The following is a 23,475-nucleotide window of genomic DNA, read 5'->3' as shown; positions in this document are numbered from 1 at the left end:
TCCCCGTTGAATGATCTTGAGATCCTTATCAAAATCATTTAACCATGTATGTAAAGGTTTATTTCTGGGATCTTCATCGATTCCATTTGTCTACATGTCAGTAGTTTGGCCAGTACTACATCATTTTGATTCATAATACGTTTTAAAGTATAAGTTCTCCACCTTTGTTTCCTTTTTATGATTGTTTTGACTATCAGGGTCCTTTGAGATTCCTCATGAAATTCCTGGTATTTTAAATCACATTGTTTCTATGTGGTTAAAATGAGTGTTTAGTCTTCTTACTCCATCACCCCTATGCACGTATGCAGACACACACAGAGAATAGTAATACTCAGTAGTTCATATAAATGGAGCTCCGGATACACCTGAGGGTGCAGAGGATACTGAGATGGTGTAGGATAAGTAAGAATGCCATGGAAGAATTGTCTCATATACTATGTTGAGGAGTCTTTCTGCCCCCATGCCATCTGCCAATCGTGTCCCAAAGACACCAAATGCTTTCCGGTGCTGTGCCCCAAAGGAAAAATATCATCGTCTCAACAGGTAAGACTCTGACCGGGTTGTGGGTGGGAGAAGTGTAACACACAACTATGTAAAAGCAGTTTACTGCAGCCCTCATTTCCCTCATTTTATTATCTGTTTTCACTTTGTCTCATTAACCAGATGACTCTCAAGTTCCTGCAGAGAAGTATCTTTACGGTTGGCTTGTTCTTTACTATGATCTAAGCATCCAAGATTGTGTCTGGTGTGCAGTAGGTACTCAAAAAATATTTGTGGAATAAAAGATGAGGAAAATGTCAGGGGAGGAGAACACTGACTATCAGTTTGTATTTGAAATACCAAGTACTCTTTCTGATCAGCCATGGGCCCAGTCCATGCTAGGCGGTAAGTTCAGGAAGAAATAAAATATTTAAGGAAAAGATATAAAGTCTGCTCTCTAGAAAGGGAGAAAAGGACTCATGAAACTCATATACTCTGTGAGGAACTCGGCTAAAGATTCTCCACGTAGTGTCTCATTTAATCCTGTAGCCATCCCATTACATGGACACTATTAACCCTATTTTACAGACGAGAAACATGTTGATGAGAAGGGAAAGTAACTTCTCCAAGGTTACTCAGTTAAGAAGTATCAGACAGAAGATTTATTTTTTTTTAATCTTTCTAACTCTACATCCAGTATTCTCTTTTATAATACCATTTTTACCCTTCGGAAGATTTCAAAATGTTGTGGGTAACAACAGCTATAGAAAATGATAAGAAAATGTAATAATGGAAATGGGAATTGATTCTTGGGGCAGGAAGAGGCGGAGAGATTTAGCACTTTTTTCAGTGTCTACTGACATGCTTAACCCTACAACACCCCATTAGACAATGATACCCTAGAAACAGAAAACTCAAGAAATTCACACAGTCATGAGTCAGAGTTGAGATTTGAGCTGCAAAATGTATACCCTTCTAATACATTGTGAGGTTTCTACATAAGGCATGGCAGGGGAGAGGACTCTGAGATTAATCACTATACTTGCTATAGAAATCCTTATACAGATGACTCTGTGAAAATCACAAAATAAACCATAATAAATGCCTCATTGTATCTTAGTGAGATTAATTAAGAGAGAAAGCACTGAATCCCACAAAGAATGTATATTGAGCATATGATTATATTACAACATTGAAGGATATTACCATATAGAGTGAAGGTATAGATAAACAACAAACAAACAATAAACAAGTCTGGCTTGGATTTCCACTAGGATTTTTGGAATGTCTTTAAATTATGCTGAATTTCAATTAATTTTTCTTCTTTCAAATTTTCTATCAGTTGTTGCCATGTCTGTGAGCCAATAACAGTAACAAAATGCATTGCATTCTGGTTACTGCATCTTATACTAGGATTTCCAAGTTAATTTATTTTAAAATAGTGCTTTATCTCCATAATTAGAATGCTAAATAATTACCATTTCAATTAGTTAGACAGATCTGAATATTTCCTATTTTGGTGCTTTCCTCTTGCCTGAAATGTATTCAAAGCTTTATTTATTTATGCATTGATTCTCTTATCTTTGCACTAGAAGTATAAATTTTTAACTGCTGACATGCTTCTCATAAAAAAAACTACACAAACAAATACACATAAACATGCACATGAAACTGTCAAGTTCTGTGATATTTTCTACTCACCTTCTAGATATCCATGGTATTTTTTGTTTATCTGCTCAATATTGTAAATAAAACTTTACCAAAATAAATCTATTTACAACAATATACTCATGAGTTAAATACTTCAGATAACTCAGCAAGCATAAAATAACTACTTTTTTTTCCAAATTAATTAAGGATATTCTTCTAGCACTTCAGAGAAGACTCTAAAATAGTTTATCTGTCTGATTGATTGCCTTATTAATTAGTTATAGACTTAGATTCTAGATGCCGTCAAGAAAAAAATCAGAAATAATTTTAAATAAATAAAGCTAAGTTGCTGCAAAGGCAATTTACTGGTTTTGATGGGCTAAATCACTTGGTTTCACTGAAGGGCATCAATATATTCTGCTAATTTCCTTAACAAACCAAGTCAGATGCATCTGGTAATAGCTTACTATAGAAACTGGCCCAATCATCCTGATGAGAACAACTAAACCAAAAAAAAAAAAAAAAGTAAAAGAAAATAGAACAAAATTAGAGTGAAATATTACTGGATTAATTCCAGGAAAAAAGTATCTTGGAACGTAAGCTATCATTTGGGATCACATTAATTTTGGAAGCATCTGCCAAATCTGGAAAAGTCTGCTGAGACAAGAGAATGTTAAAAGTTTAGCGGAGCATTTGAGGAACTCACAGGATGGGGACAAAAATTAGGATTCAGGAAATACCAAGACAGGTGGGCAGACAAGCCTTGACAATCTTTAAGATAGACTACATAAGACTAAATTGGAACTAAAATTGTCAAAAGAAATACATTCTTATAAAAATGAAATAATGAAAGCCAGTTTTGAATAAGTTCAATGACTAAAAATTAGATTCATATGATCATGGAGTGCTGGTAACCTCACTTCATTAGGTTCAAAGGTGAATTATCTCCAGAGAAGTGTAAGGTCGTTCTGGATCTCAAATTATTGCTATAGTTTTTACTTCATCAAACATAAACAAGTAAACAAGGAGATAAAACCATGTGACTGTAAACTAAGAAAATAAATACAAATCAAAAATAAACTAAGAGTATCTGTAATGAAGTTATCAGTATCATTTAAAATAGCTAGATTTAACATGTTAAGAGAAATTAAAGAAAAGATGGAGAGTTTCAGTAGGGGACTGGAAACTATAAAAATTAACTCAAATTCTAGAATTAAAAAAATAAATGACTAAAATTAAAATTTCAAATAGTAGTTTTAGTGGCATAAGTGACAGATTAAGTGAATTACTCCACTGGAACGTAGGTCATAAGAAAATGTATAGAATAAAGCATAGAGGAGACATTAAGAGACAATGAAAAAGGTAAAGATATGTTAATTTAAGAGAAGAGAAATGAAGAAGAACCCATATTTGAAGAGAAACTGGCCAAGAATTTTTCAAAACTGATGAAAGACATCAAATTACTGAAGAAAAGAAGTACTATTAACTACCACCAGTGTAAATATTAGAAAAATCATACCTAAGGAAATCATGCTAACTCTGCTGACTACTAAAAAGAAAAATTAAATATAGAGAATAAGAAAGACTAATTACAGAAAGATAAATTAAAGTTCAACTTTCTTAAGAGAAAAAGTGTAAAGACATATTCAAATTATATGTTTTTTAACTGTCAACTTCAAATTCTATAACCAGAAAGAATTACATGTCAAGTGTAGACATGGTAAAATCAAAGACTGGTTACATGTGATACCAAGAAACCTATAGCACAGAATACACTAAAGAATGTTCTTCCAGCAGAAGAAAATGATTTGAAACAGGACCTTGGAGATTTGTCAAGGAAGGAAGAGAAAGGATGAATACGAATGAATATTGACCTTATAAATTAACGGAGCAATGTCTGTAAAGAATTCCGTTTTTCTAGAGTGCATGTGTGTATTATCCAGGAATTAGTAAAACTACTAAATTTTATTGGATTTTAATCAGCCAAGGTTATATGTTGCAATATCTAAGGTAACCATTAAGTGAATAGTAAATAAGATATTAAGAAAAACTAGTAAGGAGAAATACAAAATGATAAAATAGTCACTAATGGAAAAGTGGCAAGAAAGAACACAAAGAAAAATACAGAAGTGAAGCAAACAGAGTGGCTTTAAACCCACGGATAGCAATATTTAAACCAATATCAGTAGATTAAAGTTCTAATTAAAACACACTGTTATCCTATTTTGTTAGGATTATTGAACCACTATAGATCAGATAATGATATATTGCATATACACTTTTTTCACAGGTTCTTTTCCTGTGAAAGACGAAAAAAATTTTGCAGTATGCCCTTTCCTGGGAATGCATTTGTATTTAAGAGAGCCCCATATGCATTCTGGTGAAAAGCACTCCTTCAGCGTAAGGTATTTCAGGCATCGCATCTGATCAGGAAGGGAAACATATTCGGGAGAGAAAGGACTCAGAGACCATCACGTGACCTTGCAAATATCAGTTGTCATCTCTGCCTTCACATAGTTTAGGGCCATGGACGGTTTTATTTAACTGCAAAGAACTTGGAGGAAGCTACTGCGTAAGATAAAACAGTTTGTTTCCAGTTTAGAAAGCCATGAATTAGAATCACAGTGACATCACTTAGCTTCACACAGAAGCACAATCACGAATTATGAAGAGCATTCATTTTGTTAATATGTAAAATACCTCGTCCAAATACATGCATTATTGTAGGTACTTCATAAGTTAAAAAGAATAAAGGAATAGAAATGGAAATGCAAAGACTTCCAAAGTGTAACTTGTAACAATAACCTACTTGCATGTATGTGGAGGTGAAAGAGGGGGGTTCTGTTTCAAACCACCCAGATCAATATGACAGACTCAATATATCAGAGGATGTGCTATGAAATAGATTGCTATAAAAAAGGATAAAATTAATTTTACAGTAGAGTGCTCCTTCTAAATGTGTGTGTTTGCTGGAAGAACTTGGTCCTGCTTTTTGAATAAAAAGTGACTTTTTATTCATGGTATTCTACCAAGTTTGGATCCTCAGGGAAATTAGGCAGACTGGTCACATTTCATCCATATGTAAATTCAAGACACCAGACACTCTTGTAATATCTCCAGCAATTTAGCAGAAATGTTAGTCTTCGTAAGTTGCATCATTGGCAGCCAGGAGAGTAGGCATAGGTACGTTCATTTGGGATTTGATTGGAGTCTTACAAAACTTCTTAATGTTAACTTAAAAATACTTGAAAGTCTTCTCCTTCTGACACCTAATTTTTTATTCCCAAGTGAGTCCTTAATAAATAAATGAAAATCACAATTCTAAGTAAAATTCTAAATATAAATTCAATAGTATATATTTGTTATATTCTTAGTGGAAATTGATAAATCGGTGTATTTTGTTTCTATCGAGGGACAGAGACTATGATTTTTGATTTTCTGGAAATAAGTGCTTTATCACTGAAATGACAAAGATCCCCAGTAAAGATTTTCATCTTTCCTCTGGCATCCTCTGGCCTGGTGAATTATTATATTATTTTTCATCATAATGGGGACTCTGATCATTGTATTAAATAAATTCACAAATTATAAGCAAAATGTAAGTACTTGGCTGTAATTAATACAGCATAATCTTCGCTGAAAAATAAACTGATGGCAGTGTACCAAATCCTCAAAAACCCTGTAGATTCCTATAATAGAAGGCTTCTTTCTTTTCTTCCATCAATTTCTATTTTTCTTCCTTCTTTCTGCCTCTCCCTCTCCCTTTCTCTTCCTGTCTTTCCCTCATTTAAAAATTTTCTCTCTCCCTTCTTTCTTCATGCTCTTTCTTTTTGTCTTTTCCACTGTGCTAGCGTTTGGAGGTACAGTAATAAATGAGATGTAGTTCTGGTCCTTAGATCACCAATATACTCTAAAACATTTTTTTAAATTAATAAACAGGTTTACAATTCCAAGACAACAAATGTCCTGGATAACCTCAGCTCTTTACTATATACTGCTGAAAACTTACCTGTTTCACTCTAAGTACCTTCCTCATAGCAGACTCGCCACTCCAGAATCTCATCTTCTGTGCACTTCAGGCTACAATACTGTTTGTGTGTGTTTGTGAGTGTATTCCCTTACCTATAGATCTTTAATGGCTCCCCACTGCTTAAAAAATTGTAACTTTTATGTGATGAAAATCATCCAGAAATTGGTTTCCAAGACCATTCTCCAATAAAAGGAACCAGAGCTTCTTGGAGAAATGGCTGATTCTAGAACTGGAGAAAGAAATAGACGAGGTGAGTATGGTATCTCCTGTTACCTGTTTGAAAACACTTTGAATACTACTGCAGGTAGGAACTACTCCAGGCTGAAAGTGGCAAGTTCCTTCCACCCCTGGTGATGTCTGTATGTGTGTGTTTTAAGATTTCTTTTTCTTTCTATGAAAAAAAAAATTGAGCAGACTTATACATAGAAACAATAATATGATAAATACGGTGGCATCAGCCAGTTTCTACATCTGCAGGGACAACACAGAATGCAGGCATAAACATCAATACCCCTTCCTGACCTGGGGAACAGGGGTCAACTCAGTGTGCTACGACCTTTGTGGACCTTTTTTAATGGGTGATATTATCCCATTTTATTGATGGAGAAAGTGAGGACAGAGCAAGTGTCAAGATCTAGATGTGAAATCAAGTCTAGCTGATTGCAGAATTAACGTTTTCCTCTCCATGCTCTCAATCTCAAGAGTACAACGCACATGGTGATTGAACAGCAGGGAGGACGAGAATGACCCCAACTGCAGGAACCACAGTAGGTGCTGTCTAATCCTTCTACTCAAGGGGCAGGAACCTGCCTGAATGATTAGACATTGCACTTAAAAGACCTGTTTTCAAACGCTGACTCTGACATATGATCTTGGATCATTTTCTTCTTCTTCTTTTTTATTGAAGTATAGTTGATTTACAATGTTATGTTAGTTTTTGGTGCACAACATTGTGCCTCAGTTATACACACACACACACACACACACACACACATATATATATATATATATATATATATATACACACACACATATATATTTTCATATTCTTTTTCATTATAGGCTATTACAAGATATTGAATATAGTTCCCTGTGCTGTACAGTAGGACCTTGTTGTTTATCTATTTTATATATAGTAATTAGTATTTGCAGAGCTCAAACTACTAATTTCTCCCTCCACTTCTCTTCCCCACTGGTAACCATAAGTTTGCTTTCTATGTCTGTGAGTCTATCTCTATTTTGTGAAAAAAGTTTATTGTGTCCTTTTTTTTAAAAAAATTCCCCATATAAGTGATATCATACAATATTTGTCTTTCTCTGTTTGGCTGACTTCACTTAGTATGACAATCTCCAGGTCCACCCATGTTGCTGCACATGTTGTTATTTTATTCTTTTTTATGGCTGAGTAGTATTCCATTGTATGCTTATACCACAACCTCTTTATCCAGTCATCTGTCGATGGACATTTAGGTTGCTTCCATGTCTTGGTTATTGTAAATAGTGCTGCTATGGGCATTGAAGGGCATGTATCTTTTTGATTTAGAGTTTCCTCCAGATATATGCCCAGGAGTGGGATTGCTGGATCATATGGTAAACCTATTTTCAGTTTTTTAAGCAATCTTCATACCGTTTTCCATAATGGCTGCACCAAACTACATTCCCACCAACAGTGTAGGAGGGTTCCCTTTCCTCCATATACTCTCCAGCATTTATTGGATAATTTAAAATTTTATCTTTCTAAACTTTAGTTTGAAACATCTTAAGTATATATCCAAAAACACTAATTCAGAAAAGATACATGCACCCCAATGTTCACAGCAGCATTATTTACAATAGCCAAGATATGGAAGTAATCTAAGTGTCCATCAACAGATGAATGACTAAAGAAGATGTGCTTTGTATTTATGTTTTGTTTTGTTTTGTTTTTTTAGATTCCACATATGAGCGATCTCATACAGTATTTTCCTTTCTCTTTCTGGGTTCCTTCACTTAGAATGACATTCTCCAGGAGCATCCATGTTGCTGCAAATGGCGTTATGTTGTTGGTTTTTATGTGCTCTACTCTGGAATTTGACACAACATTGTAAAATGACTATAACTCAATAAAAAAATATTAAAAAAAGAAAAAAGAAGACGTGGTGTGTATATACAATGGAATACCACTCAGGTCATAAAAAAGAGTGAAATTCTTCCATTTGCAATAACATGGATGGATTTGGAAGGCATTAACTAACTGAAATCAGTCAGATAGAGAAAGACAAATGCTGTACAATATCAGTTACATTCAGACTCTAAGCAATGCAACAAACTAGTGACTAAAATGAAAAAAAAAAAGCATTCTCACAGATATAGAGAACAAGTTAGTGCTCACCAGTGGGGGAGACAACATAGGGGTAGGGGAGGTACAAACTTCTGGGTGTAAGACAGGCTCAAGGATGTGTTGTACAACATGGGGGAGATAGCCAATATTTTGTAATAACTGTATATGGAAAGTAACCTTTAAAAATCATCCAACATTTTTTTTAAAAATTAAAATGGGGTTTATTTAAGACTAGTCCATAAAAATTAGACAGTGACTTTTTAACTCTCATGTTACTCTTACTGTTATAAATACACCTGGTGTTGACAGAGCTGGGAAGGCAGGTGTGCGGTCAGCGGTCATTCTACCTGTTTGTTCCAATCTGGGATTTACCTGTGCACTCCTGGGGGCTCTGGTCAGGTCAGCTGCCTAACAGAGTCGTTTCTTCTGGTATAATAAGACGGATTAGATTCTCTTGCTGTGTCCTTTGTAGCTAAAGAGAGGGAGGTGGAAGCAACAGCCCTGGGTTTTCAAAAGCAATGGGAAGAGGGAATTTTCTGTAGTGATATTTTTATTTACTTACGTTGTAAGACAGTGGCGGAGCTTTGCTTGCACACACTGACGGAGAGAGAGACAGCTCTTGATCAAGTCTGGCTTGAGGCTGATGTTCCGGAGCTGCTGATTTGCACGTGCTGGCGGTCAGTTCCCACGGAGGTGCTGGTGTTGCTCGCTCAGATAATCACTTAAAATACACGTATGGGAATTCACCGAGCCAAATATACTCAGCAGCCCACAGGCTCACACCAGCACCCCAGGCTGTGCACAGTCAGCGCAGAGCCCATTAGGAGCTGATGGAGGAAGGAAGGTGGGAACTAGGAAAAGTCATTTAGGCATGAAAATTGGGGAGAACCGAGTCCTCAAGCCCAGGGCCCCAAATAAATTAGAGCGGGTCTAATGAAAAGCAGGCAGTCGAGCTTAAGGAAATGGAATTCCTAGCTCCCCGCCTGCTTCTGCGGTTAGGGACCACTGAGGGGCTGATTTGAGTTGTACAGCGTCATAAGAGTCAAGCGCAGGGCAATCCATCATCCCATTTCAATCTAAGTCCGGCAGGTTCACTAAGGATGCTGTCGATTCGATGCTGACAGACAGGGTCCTGGCACCTTCCCTGCCCCTCCCGCACTCAGGTCCCCCACCTCCCACAGCGAGTGTTAGTCTGTCCAGAGCACGGCCGCCCGCTGGGAAGGAGAGGAGTCCAGGTCCGTTCATGACCAGTGTCTGGCTTTGTGTGTGTGTTCAGATATAAAGAAGCAGCCCAGACAAGTGAAAGGACAGTGTTTCCTTTGAGGTGTGCAACTCTAGGCTGTGTTTGTGTGGGAAGTAACCACGTCAACGTGTCCTTTTTGTTTTTCACATCTCTGGTACCCAGGCCCCTCTCATTAGGAGGCTTTTTATTTTTCCAGTGTTCCTCAAAGACTCTCTAGGTTGCAAACTGTGTAAAAGAAATCAGACTCTCTTTGATGTCGGCAACTATGTTCACAGGTGGTACCTTAGCACTGAAATACCACAGCCCTCTTTTCTCTGCCCTGGCAGTCCCCATGCCATGGTGCACACATCACTTCTGCACAGTTAGGTCCCTGGCCTACCCCTCCACCTGCCCTAGTCTACACACGCATGCTGGCAACACAATCCACAACTTTTCTACCAAAATATGGTAACAACTTTTTCTAGACTCTCTGCTCACAGCCAGCTCCTTTAAGCACCACCTCAATCTCAAATGTTCAAAACCGATGGTCCGTCATCACCCTCTCCCTCCCACACACACAATCCGAAACTGTCAGTGTTCTCTGTCACCTCTCTGAGAGATCATTGCCAACATCCATCCAGGAGAGAAACTCAACCTCATCTTAACTGCCCCTTATCCCTGATTCCTCGTATCTGTCAAGTGCTGTCCATTCTAACCCCTCACAACGGGATTCCTCCACTTTTCCATAAACCAATCACCAATCCCACATTCAAGGCACTGGGTCTCCCAGGATGCACACTTCCCTGGCCTTCCTGCCCACAGGTGTGGCTCCTCCATCCATCTGCGGTGTCCGTGGATCTTCCCAGGTGCTGTCACCCCTGGGAGTTGCAATGTTGGTCCCTTCCAGGGTTCTGAGGATTAACGTCCAACGTGGCTTATGTGGCCTGACATGATCTCTGTCCTGTTTAACTCTGTAGACCTCTCTTTCATGTCTTCTTAACTCCCTGATATAGACATCGAAAAATTATACTTTGACTTTCTCAGGTTTTTTTCTTCCTTTTAAAAAAAAAATGTTTTGAGCCTTTCTGCCTGGAAGACTCTTGCTCTCCTTTTCTGATTTGCTAATTCCTTTTCGTGTTCCAGGTCTTTGAGTTTGGAGGTCACCCTCCAAAGAAAGGCTTCCACCCTCTTGGAAGCCAGCCCCGGCTCTCTTAGACTTGTTTATTGACTGCCACACAGTCTCCCCTAACATGACTGCATCTGTGCTCTGTCCCAACACCTGTCATTGGTCAGGGCTTTGTCTTCTTTCAATGTCTGTCTCCCTGCTCAGCCACACTGTCTAAGGGTGGGGACGGGTTGGTATTATTTACTATTGCAGCCCCAGAGGTGTGTACATGGCTTGATTAGCAGATGCTTCTCTAATGATCTTTCTCTGTATTCAGCTCTGCAAGGCATTATCTCCACTTTACTGAGTGGAAATCTGAGGCTAATGGAGATCAGGACTACCCAAGATCACATAGTTATTCAACAGTGGAGTTGGCATTAGAAATGAGCTATTTCTGATCCCAAATTGCATACTTCTCTCCTGTGATAAATGGCCTTTCTAACCTGTTAAGTGTTTTGCAGTAAATAGTATGTGCAGAAGACTGAATCATGTTCTCCTGGATATATCCACACCCTCATCCCAAGAACCTGTGATTGTGACTTTATTCTGGAAAGGAATTTTAGCGATGTGATTACTCTAAGGATTTGGGAGTACAGTGATGAGTCCAGATGATCTAGTCAGGGCTTCAAAGTAACCAAGTGTCCTTATCAGGGTGAAGGAGAGGTGATTTGGCTACAGAAGAGGAAGCAGGGGCTGTATGAAGTTGGAGTGATGCTATGAAGCGGTCACGAGCCAAGGGATGCAGGCAGCCCACAGAACTTAGAAGAGGCAAGGAGACAGGTCTGCCCTAGAGCCTCCAAGGAACCAGGCCTGCTGATGCCTGGCCTTCAGCCAAGCGATGCTGATTTTGGACTTCTGACCCTTTTAAGAGAATAGATTGTTATTTTAAGCCACCCTGTTTGTGGTTACTTGTTACAGCAGCAGGAGGGAACTGATACAGTACATTAACTGAGAACAATGCAACATATACAGCATGTGTTTGATACATACGTGATCAGAATGTGTTCTCCTTGAGTCCAATCTTTTGAGGAGTCACTGCTCACCCGAGTAAGGCAGAGTCAGCTGTCATCACTAACTGGTGGAAGGCCACAGAATTCACCGGAGAATGTGAATCAAGAACATTACTTATAAGAAATTATTTTTTAAAGAAAGTTATTTGCTGACTTTATTTTTATTTTCTCTCATAATCACATCCAAAAGGAATCTGAAATAGAATTGGGCTCTGGCTTTCAAGAAAGCATGTAAATTCTTTAATAAGATGATAGAATTAATTTCAGTTGTCTCAATACTTGTGTAAATACAATGTGTTGTTTCAATTTAAAAAACACATAAATAGATGGAAAAAATAAAAATAAAAATAAATAAAATAATTGCTGTGAGCCTCCCTGCTTAATCAAGTTTCACATCACAGTATTCAAAGGGCACTTCCTAAACTTCAGAAAGAAAAATACCATATGATATCACTCATATGTGGAATCTAAAAAAAAAAAAAAGACACAAGTGAACTTATCTATAAAACAGAAACAGATTCACAGATACAGAGAATAAACTTAAGATTAGGGGGGATAAATTGGGAGTTCAAGATTTGCAGATGCTAGCTACTATATATAAGCTAGATAAACAACAAGGTCCTACTGTATAGCACAGTAGGGAACTACATTCAATATCTTGTAGTAACCTTTAATGAAAAAGAAAATGAGAAGTAATATATGTATGTATATGTAAACTGAATTATTAGGCTGTACACCAGAAATTGACACAACATTGTAAACTATACACTTTAATTTAAAAAACTGTATTAGCTGAAAGAGTTTTATCTTTATCAAAGAATGAGCCAGAAGGCAATAAAAGTGTAAAAATGCAAAAAATGTAAATAGTTACTCAATGCCTAAGAGATCTAGTCTAGATCTTTTACAAATAGTACATTTTTTGTGTGATGAAAAGTAACTACTTTATCAGATGAAATGCAACCTGATTTTTGTGTAAATCCTGCCTGTGTGTTGTGGTTGCATTTCACCTTGGATTGAATTTTTATTTACTGTTAATGACAAGCAAAGGATACTGTTTATTTTGTGTTACTAACCTCCCATTCAAATGAGATCTGTGACATTTACCAGAATGTTGAACACTTAGACTGAAGGCTATTATGTACTTCACTCTTCCATTTATAAACAACGTTGAGCCTCTAAAACTCTAAAAATATATCCCACTTCTCTGAATTTCCATATTCTTTATTAGTCTATGTTAATGAAGAGAAGGCTCCTGAGCACTCTAATTACATACATGTCCATTCTGTAGCATCTCTGACAATGTCTAACAGTTTTCTCTAGAATCCTGATCTTAATATTATAATATTATTTTTCTTTTTCAGTTAAAAACATTTTTATAAAAAAGGTATTTTAAACCAGACAAATAGAAGTAACATAGTGTCAGCATAAAGGACAGACTATTTAGACATTTAAATTACCTATATTCAAGGGCTTAAAATATCTTCACCAGCATGGAGCTATAGATACATACACACATGGATCTATCATAGCATATCTATGATATATTTATATTTATCTATCAAATATAAAGGCATATATTTAATTTTGTGAGAACTTTTTCAAGTTCTGCTTTTTTTTCTGAATGTGACTGATGTGCTCGTAGCTTAAGGACATTCATACAATCTTATGGAACATTTTCCTCTAGGTTGTGGGGTGTCTCCTGGAAGCCAGGTGCAGGAATGTAGGCAAATTCAGGGAACAAGCACCAGAACTCACAAGTCCAGAACCTTCCTCACCTCCAGTACTTCCCTCTGTAAATGCTCCATGCTCTCTCTTTCTGCAAACCGGCCTTCCCTGTGCTACCCTCAAGCTAGATGAGTGCTGTGCTGTATGTCCAGGATTTGTCATGTCTCCTCCATGCGATCAAGAAGATCAGGCTCAGATGGGACACTCTCAGTATGGATTCCAGATTCCCAGGGGAGGGGCTCTGACCAGCTCAATCAAGTGGCGTCTCACACCAGGCCCCGTAGACAATGGTGTAACTATGACTCCTGGGAACAACCCAACTGTCTTACATTTAGTTGGTAGCCTGGGGGGAGGAAGTCAGTAAGGGAGTCTCTAGAGAAGGTAAAGCATGAGCGGGACCCCCCTGACAAAGGTCTGCAGAGCAGGGGTGAGGAGGAGTTTTGAGCAGCGTCACAGAGACTGGTCTTCTTATCCACTGCCCTTCCTAACCCAACGGAGAGCTGTCCATAGTTCTGAGAGGAAGAGGGTTAAGAAGAATGAGGTCATTTTAATGCACAATATAAAATGTCTACATGCAGACTGAATACATAGCAATGCTCTTGAAATGTGATTGTGACAGAGGGTAGATCAAAGATACATGCTTGTGTGTGTGTGTGTGTGTGGTGTGGCAGGAGGCAGCACGGGATGTGCTGACCCTTGGCCGAGTGACCTCAGTGTGGGAGCAGCACGGTCTATAACCCTGCCCTTCAGTAGGAAGTAGCTACAAGCTTTCAAAGGTGACATCAGTAAAGGTTTACTTAATAAGCAGCCATCTTTGCAGCCCTTAGACTTTCGGATCTGCTAATCTGCAATGGTCATTTGCTTCTCGTTGGAAGCTGAAAAGAGGTGGATGTGGTTTCTTTCTCAGGGACAACAACGATGCACCTGCCAGTGTGGAGCCAAGCAGTGGGTGGTGATGTGGAGGGCTTGGAGCCCAGCAAAGGGTTGTCATCTTGACTGGGGGTAAGCCTCTGAGATTCTCAGCCTCATCTCACATAACCTGGTGGCACAGTGCTGAGCCAGAAGGTTCCAGTCCAGAGACCCTCTCCCTTGGCCATTCAGGAGAAGTAAGTTATCTGAGTTCTCCACTGCAGAGCAATAGTGTGGTTACTTTCTACATCCTCTTTGGGAAACACTGCTTAAAATCAAAGGGGATGACAGACATGTGGAGGGGGTTGTGCTATGGTACTTAGTAACTCACCGGTAGGTTTTGTCCAGAGAATCAGATTTCCCAAAGCCTCTGCAAACGTTAAATCACTTGCAAGGATCCTAAACCAAATCCCATTATTTTTAAGCAAGACTGATGAAGGCAAGTGGAAGAGAAAGAAGAGACAGGCCAAGATGAGGATCCCGGGGGCACACGGCTCTCTCTGTCTTCACGTCTGCTGATTCAACAGAAAGCACTGGGGACCTACAGAGTGGGAAGGAGGCATTGTAAGATCCCCATTGGATTGAAGAAAAAGGAAAAAAAAAGGCCTAGACTAAGAGGTTAGCAGGTTGAAAACTTAAATAGCTAGGAGGGAGAATTTTTTGAAAGATAACCTTTAATCAGAAGACTAGGAACCTACTAACAATAGGTTGGAGCATCTTCTCCTAAAAAGTAAAGTAGCTAAAAATTCTCTTGGGGATTGAAAAGACGAGAGTCTTCAGTGGGGAACGTGTCTTCATTTTTCACCATGGCAAGACCAAGACCAAAGCGAAGGAGGAGGTTGTGGGTTGTTTCATTTGTGCTTCTGTTCTTTATTTGATGTCTCTGAGAGACAGCAAGTGGCTGGATGCATCCACTACCTACAGAGCTCATTTCAAATTGCATCCTGGGTAAAGGGTTTGTCTACCTAAGAATATGTGGGCTTCTTTACCCTTTAGCTTTATAGAGAGACAGTCAGTTCCTCTAGCCTTGACCATGAGTTAGCAGCAACTGAGAGTACCTACCCTCCCCTAACAGCATGCCTACCTGGACACACACACTTGATTCTAAAATATTTCAGGAATGTGAAATAAAGCACCAGCATATTCAGTAAGCATTTTGGTAATTAAGAAGGAAATGGATCTACAGAAATGTGGTGGTTAACTCTACATTGGACTATAAAAACTGGTGATGACATTTGGAGCATTAACTTGGTACCAAAACCATCATATTGGTGTTGCCATATTCAATCCGCTCTAAAAACCCGTGAACTAGATAGCTAATTGCTTCCTGGCCCTACAGAAAGAAATTGAGGTGCTAAGAACTGAGCCCAAGGCAACACCACCAGGAAGTCACACGGCCAGGCTGCATCTCACCGTTAGGTCTCTCTGACCCCACAATGCACGTGGTTTCACTCGCACGGGCCACTCAGGAGTCCCTGCACATCGTGTCTCAGGTTCACCCCCAGTTCTGTTTAAGCCTCACTTGAATGTACTGACTTTCCACTGTGAGGCCAAATGTTTGCCATCAATGATTGCTGTCTGACTTTCTTCTGATCCTAGAAATCCCCTTTGCTGAGGCTAAGGGGCCATCAGCAAATAAGTGGAAAGTTTGGTGAGGGGATGGCTGCAATTTTTTTTAATGGTGTTGTGTTGTGAAATTGTTTATCATCCCAGTCCTTTGCACATGTAACACTACACTGAACTTCGTAGAAAATGAGGAGATACAGTCATTTGCAAAACTTTAGCGCACATCATGTACTTCAAAATAATAAACTGAAGCATGAGTTGTGATAACCAGAAAGGAAAAAAAAAAACACCATATATGAAAGTTCTTTGCAAATTGTGGATGTGAGACCTTCATCTTGAACCTTGCCAGCAATGAGTTAGACATAGAAGTTAGCCTTTTTGAAAACCATCAAGGAGGAAGTACCTGGCTGGTACAAAGCACAAACCTCCCAGGAGTTGGCCGTTGTGGTTTTATAGTCATTAATTCATGTATTCATTTGTTCAGTATCTTTGGGCAGATATACTGGGATTATATTTAAGATAGAATACTACACAAAACAAATATTCGACTTCAAAACGCCCCAGTACAGCTCAAGTGACAGACACATGTGCAAACAATAACAGTGCAGCCTCAGAAGCATTGTCACATGGGTAAGTTTAAGGGCCAGGGCGTCTCAAGTAGACAGTGGCAATACTGAAGGAGACTGATTCTCCACTCCTCAGGAATTAGTCTGCCATCACCCCTTGGTGGAAATCATACCATGACATCTAAGACTCTGAAGTTATTTTTTAGAATCCTGCGCCTTATTGCAAATATTAATGGGCCGCTTTGTCTTCCTGCTGGGTTGAACAAGAATGATGGCAAATGATAAGAAACTCGCTGATGTTCCCTAGCTGGTGGGGGTTTTCCTCACCACTTACTTTTTCAGCACATATGCCACATTTATTTGTGCCTTTTATTTTTTCTCTTAACTCTTTGGACGATGTATTTCCATCAGGGAATCTAGGGGGCAAGTGAGCTATAAAATGAGCATTTATTGAACTACGGCTCCAAGCTGAGACTCTGCAGGAACACTGTGTCTATATTCACAACAGATATCAGAGGGGATTACAGACACTTAACCATGAGCCCACAGCTGGCTGCAGTCTCTCCTGGCAGGGAAGAGGGAAGATGGGACCAGGGGGCTTCAGTGCAGGAGCCTCACTTGAGGTACAATGGAATCCCTGAGCCAGGCTTGTGAGCAAATCTACCTGACTTAGAATCCTGGTGCTGCCCCTTGAATCCTAATGACAGTAACAGTGACAACAATAACTATACCAAGACATGTGCATCAGCACATTCAGGTAAAGCTCTTAGAACAGTGCCTGGCACACAGTAAACACTGTATAAAAATTGGTCATTGTTATCATCACCATTGCTCCCATGATCATCATTATTGATAATACAGAATGAAGACAAAGGTAAATAAATGGAAATTTTCATTTTTATATGTATGTGTGCATGTTGAAGCCAAGGCTTCCTACTAACTGTATTCCTGAAACCGTTCCCTCCTTTATGCATGTACAGGTCCATCCTCCTCTTTGAGCCGTTGGGGCATATGTCTTCATTTCAAAAGATACTTGCTAACAACCACGGCTAGAGAAGAAAACAGAGAAAGGCTGTAATCCTCTAATGGGATGAGGTGTGGTTGAGTCAGGACCCTTCATTACAAGCACTAGAGATTGACCAAAGGGATCCAGCATTAAGATTGTTGAGAATATTCCAATATGGAACCAATATGTTATTCTACCAACCAACCCCTCACCCATGGGGAGTGCCCCTTCCAACTGTTCTGTAGTTGCCTTTTGACCAAGGTGGAAGAAACAGGACCTTCTGGGGACTTCTTTGAGCCATGACATGAGTTTACATATGGCCAGATTGCACACCTCAGTATCTCACAGTGTCTGGCATTCAGGACATGCTTAGACATTTGTTGTGGCTGAATCAATGACGTGGCTCTATAACCAAACTTTTTCTGTCTTTCAGGCTTGATAAGGAAGAGTCACAGAGACCAAACCTAGAATGCCCATCCCAGGGCTATCTTGTCAAGAGGGACCCTGGGTGCAGGGACCACACCTGCTTGGACCACAAGGCGGGTACCAGGATGGATGTTGCCATAGTGCTGGATGTGGCAGGATTTCAGCATCTGAGGTCATCAGATTCCACTAACATATTTAACCTGCCCACTCTACTCAGAGTCCCTGACTTTAAAACAACTTTTTCACAATTTGCCTACTTGTGTAACTCACCTGTAGGGTTGGGGAGCAGAGTCCAAACTCCTACAATTTCTAAGATGTTACCTACTTTGATAATGAATCCATCTGTATTCTGTTTCCTGCATCACACTCTGGTGACTTGGGTTAGTTCCTGTGAGTTATTTCGGTGGGAATCAGACTCCTTACCTCAAGTTTCCTCTGGGACACTGAAAAAGTAAGTAAGACAAAAAATAAGAAATGAAATGATCAAATTTGTGAAGCTGACAGCCAGACTCCAAATTAGCGATGATACTGCGATGTCTCCTGCTGATCATTTTGTTGGCATTTTTCCTGGCGGCACCTTGGTCTTGCTCTGACCTTGTTTTCAGAGCACAGAGTAGCCCCTCAACAGTCCCTTCCTCATCGTCTCGGGCTTTGTGAGACTGGTTTGTAAGGGTCTTGAATAACAGAGATACAACTTCCAACTTTGTTGTGCGGTTGTCTTTATCTTCTCAAAACACACCCCCAGGGCTGCTGCGCCACTTAGGGTATTGACTTCCAGGAGGGAAATTCTTCCTCATTCTTGTTCCCTTAAAACAGCTCTCATGTAAAATGTGAGTGATTAATAAGGACCAATAAGACCCAGAAGTGACCAGTCTAAAGCCAGAGACAAGGAGAGGCAAGAGAAGCTCCCTTTCCCGTCCAAGTCCACCCTGACACTGCCATTCCTCTGGCTCAGAAGTGTCCAGCTTCAACGTGGGTGCCCAGAGGTACGGTTCACCCAGGCACCAAGTGAAAGACGGAGATGATTACGTGGCCACATTTTCACTTTTCAAAGAGCTGTAATTGAGCTCTCAGAAGGTTTCACTTCACAGAGCTTGGTGAAAGCAAACATGAGGGAAAAATAAGTCGGTGGTGGCCTCTCCCATAAAAAAAAATTGTGGGGAGAAAGAAAACAATGTGCTGTCCCCTGAACTCCGTGATGCATCCTGCTCTTTTGAAGGCAAGAAGCATAAGATAAGACAAATGTGCAATTACTTTTTGACCCACTCTTCCCAGTTTCTCATTGTCATGAGATGCCACAATTCATTATTTGCATTGATGTATACAGAGGGTGGGGATGCTTCGTTGATATTCATTTATTCAGCAGTCTGTAATCTGTATTTAATGGAGTACCAGACTGTGGCATAATAAACCGTTTAGGAAGAGAGCTGCTGCGTACACAGGGGTTATTGCTTGCATAACCTGTACTTATTTTTCATTACAAAACTAAAAGAGCAAAGCATAATTCATACAAGCAAACGAAGTTAACGTTTAATGGCTTGAAAAATGATAGTATGAGCTTGTACCATGTGAGGCACTGAGTGCTGTAAAATAAAGGAAAGGAGTTGCCCCTAAATTGCTAAATAAAAAGCTGTTTTTCAGTGCCCCGTGAAACATGGGTGCCAAAGCCAACCATGAGATTCCACTTCATCAGGTAACTAAGCAGCCCCTTAATTGGCCTGACTTGAGTCCAGGGGAGCTGTTCTCCCTCCAGAGGCAGCCTCGCCAGGAAAGCACGTCGTGTGCTCAGAGCCTGGAAGGGTCCTCCTGCTGGCTGGGAGCGCAGGACACTTCAGCCTGTGTGCACCTGCTGCATATGCACCAGCTCCACGCGCACCTGTGGAGCCAGGTGTGGAAACTGAAGTCACCAGGAGCCAGCGATGAGCAGAACGTTAAGTCCCTGCTGACACTGAAGCACCAGCACCGTCCAAGGCCAATGTCGTGGCTCTCAAATGCCACCATGTGGAGCGGCACGTCTGCCATAAACTCCTGTGAGTCTGAAGCAAAGTTAAAATCGTAAAGGCAACGTTATGAGTTTTTTGGAGAGTTTAATTTATTCAGTTTAGAGACGTTTCAATTTTTCTGAAAGGTGTTTTTCTAAGTTGCTGTTTCTATTATGAAATAATAAGGCTAATAGACAGTAGGTGTGATTGTCTTTTTTATATGATGTGACCAAATAACAGAACTGGCCAACCAATCTCCATTCTCAAGAAGCCCAATATTTAGAATTCTCATTCTCAAAAACTAATATAGATGAATTCCTCTACGCAGATGCCACCTTGGTAGTCATGGAAAATACTAAGACTTTAACCAGCTTCACTTATGAGGTGACAATTTTTTGTCTTCTGCTACCCATGATTCTCCATTTTTAAAAATCTGGTTGATAGACTATTTTTACATTTCACGCATTTTCTGGCCCCTCATTTCCTCTACACACCAGCGATCTCCTCTGACACAGTATGTACATAGTATGTCAATAAAATGTTTGATTACATGATCTATTATAACTTCCAGAGGGTATAAACAGTAGCAACAATACATCATTGCTTTATTTCCATAATAGCATTTCTTTTTCATCTTGTGCTCCAGGAAATAGAAGCATGTGTCTGATTGTGATCCAGAGTAACCACACACTAGGCATGTGCCGATATCAGACCCTCTGGGACAGCTGTGAAGTCCACAGCTGTAGGTGACCAAAGACCACCAATAATGCTCAGAATCTGGGTTTCAGATGCCTTCATTTATTTTCAATCCATTTTATTAGGGATTTTATTTGTTTTTATATATAACTCCAACCCCTTATGTTGTTTGAGTATGAGGAATTAGAAGTATATCAGACCTGTCCATAGATGGTCACTGAACTTTGTCCTTTTGCCTTGATTTTCAAAGTTAATGCTTCCTCTCATTCCTGATTTTCACTAGAGATTGTACATCCTCTCTAAATACATAGCAAGCTCAGATCCTTATAGTTCCACACACACCCCATTTCTATAAGCCTGCTGGCTTCAACAGGTTCAGTGAGGTTTCACTTGAGCAATTTATGTTCTTAAAGATGGAGAGAGTAGAACATATACCACGTTCTCCACTCACTCTGTTAGTGAATTAGTAATCAAATGTCACCCAGCAAACAGGACGGTTAATGATTTCCTTTGAGCTGAAACAGAAGTTGATCACTGGAAAATGGAAACAATGTTCTTTTTACTCCCTGCTCTGGATGTGATACAGTGTTGACTGAGGACTTTATTTAAAATTCAGCAACACAATTATCGCAAACGCTGGGCAAAGCAAATCTTCAAGCCTAGAAAATGAGAAATGCAGAAAGTAATGGCTAAATCAATAGTATCCATAACCTGGGATGGAGGGAATGCCTTTTTTGCAGTATTGATAGTTATCTGTAATACACAGAGACTTACTTAATGTTCAGATATAGATGGGAACATAGCACTCATCAGCTGAATTGGTTTAGAAATACAACAGAAAGGACAGAAAAAAAACATACTTAATTCTCTACTTAGATAAAGGCAGTTAACATAATTTTCAATCCTGTAATTAGAGACAAAACTGGGAAATTAGTGTAAGTAGGTGGGTAGCTGAAACCAAGCCCTACTGGGTTAAACTATGGAGAAGTGCATTCTTTTTGTCAGAAATCAGCGTCAGAGACTGGCAGGTGGGTGGAGTTGCAGGTGGGGACATATGTCTGTAAGTGTGAGCAGCTGGGAGGGTGGAGGCAGGAAGAGGAAAGAAAGATGGCTGGTGAACAAACTGGAAGCTTATAAATTCACCTCTTGGGAGCAGGGCAAGAACATGAACTATTTACCAAATTTTGCCATTTACATTTGGTTAATTAGCATTTTGGGAATTATGGTGTGGGGACCTATCCTGTGTTCGTTGAAAAAGAAACTAAGAAGATGGGAAATAAGTATCTGTAATGAATAAAGGAAGCAAAGCATTTATTATTACCAAGTAGAAGTCATCTAGGTCAAACTGCTCAAATGCATTAAAACAGGGTGAGTGTTTCATGCCCCCACCTCTTCAATCTAGTGTTAGCTCCCTGGATCAGAGGATGCCTAATTCAGAATCTCTGTGGCAGAGCAAGTAACTGCAAAGATGGAAGGCAGAAAATTCTCTGGTAGCCAGCAGTGCCCTCCACGTGGTGGTGTACCTAGGAGGGTGGCTCCATCTGAGCAGACAACCTTTGTGCACACTCTGCTTTTCTAGCCTCTGGGATGACTTTGCCCTACTTCTTTGTGGGAAGGAGTGTGGTTTCCCGCTCAGCAGCAATGGCTTAACTGCACAGCACACGATGATGGAAGACAGCGTGAGAAGAAAAACATCAGGCAGAATTTCAGCCACTAAGGCAGGAGCACCAGTGACACAAGGGATTTGAGGTCTTAGACTTCTGGGAGAGACACTGGTTGCTGATGCGAGGAGAGGCATGATGGGGTTCATCTGGCTGGACCCTAGGAAGAAAGTGTCATCCCCGAAAAGCTGTGGTCCTAATTCAGCATTAGGGTCTCTCTGCCACTAGCATGTGGAGGCAGGGTGTGCCTTGTGAGTGTACGTGTGTGTGGTGGGGACTTGATTGGTATGACTGCTTAAGAAACAGAAAAATCAAAGCTTTCTGAGTTTCCTCAAATCACACAGTGCCTGGAGGTGGAGGCAGGACCAGGTTCCAAGTGTCATGACTCTGAAGCCTACAATTCATTATTGTTCCTAGATTATAGTGTCAGCACATCGATGTGGCTCTATTTCAAATGTAAACGCTCCCAAAAGTAACTTCCCAGACAACTGAACATTAATAATTACCCCAGGATAACAATCATGAAGTGGAGATGTCTCTGGCCAATCAGGACACATGGACACCCCACCTTTAAATCTATTATTCTTCTAGCAGGCCTAGTGAATTTTCTAAAAGTCTAAATAAGATTTCATCAGTTTTCTTAAAGCCTTCCCATGGCCAACTATTCCATCAAGAATAAATTCTTTATCCAGTCATCTGTTGAAGCTGTGGTATATTTATACAATGGAATACTACTCAGTCATAAAAAAGAATAAAATAATGCCATTTGCAGCCACATGAATGGACCTGGAGATCAACAGGTCCATTTACTAAGTAAAGTAAGCCTGAAAAAGAAAGAAAAATATCATATGGTAGCACTCATATGTGAACTCTAGGAAAAAAAAACCCCACAAATGAGTTTATCTACAAAATGGAAACAGACTCAGAGACATAGTAAACAAATTGGTTACCAGGGGGAAAAGGGGTGGGCAGGGGTAAACTGGGAGTTCAAGATTTGCAAATATTAACTACTATATATAAAATAGATAAACAACAAATTTCTTCTGTATAGCACAGGGGAC

The sequence above is a fragment of the Vicugna pacos genome, chromosome 5, assembly GCF_048564905.1.
Source record: "Vicugna pacos chromosome 5, VicPac4, whole genome shotgun sequence".
NCBI classification, from domain to species: Eukaryota; Metazoa; Chordata; class Mammalia; order Artiodactyla; family Camelidae; genus Vicugna; species Vicugna pacos.
The sequence above is the reverse complement of the archived record's forward strand: the minus strand, read 5'-3'. Positions refer to the sequence as shown.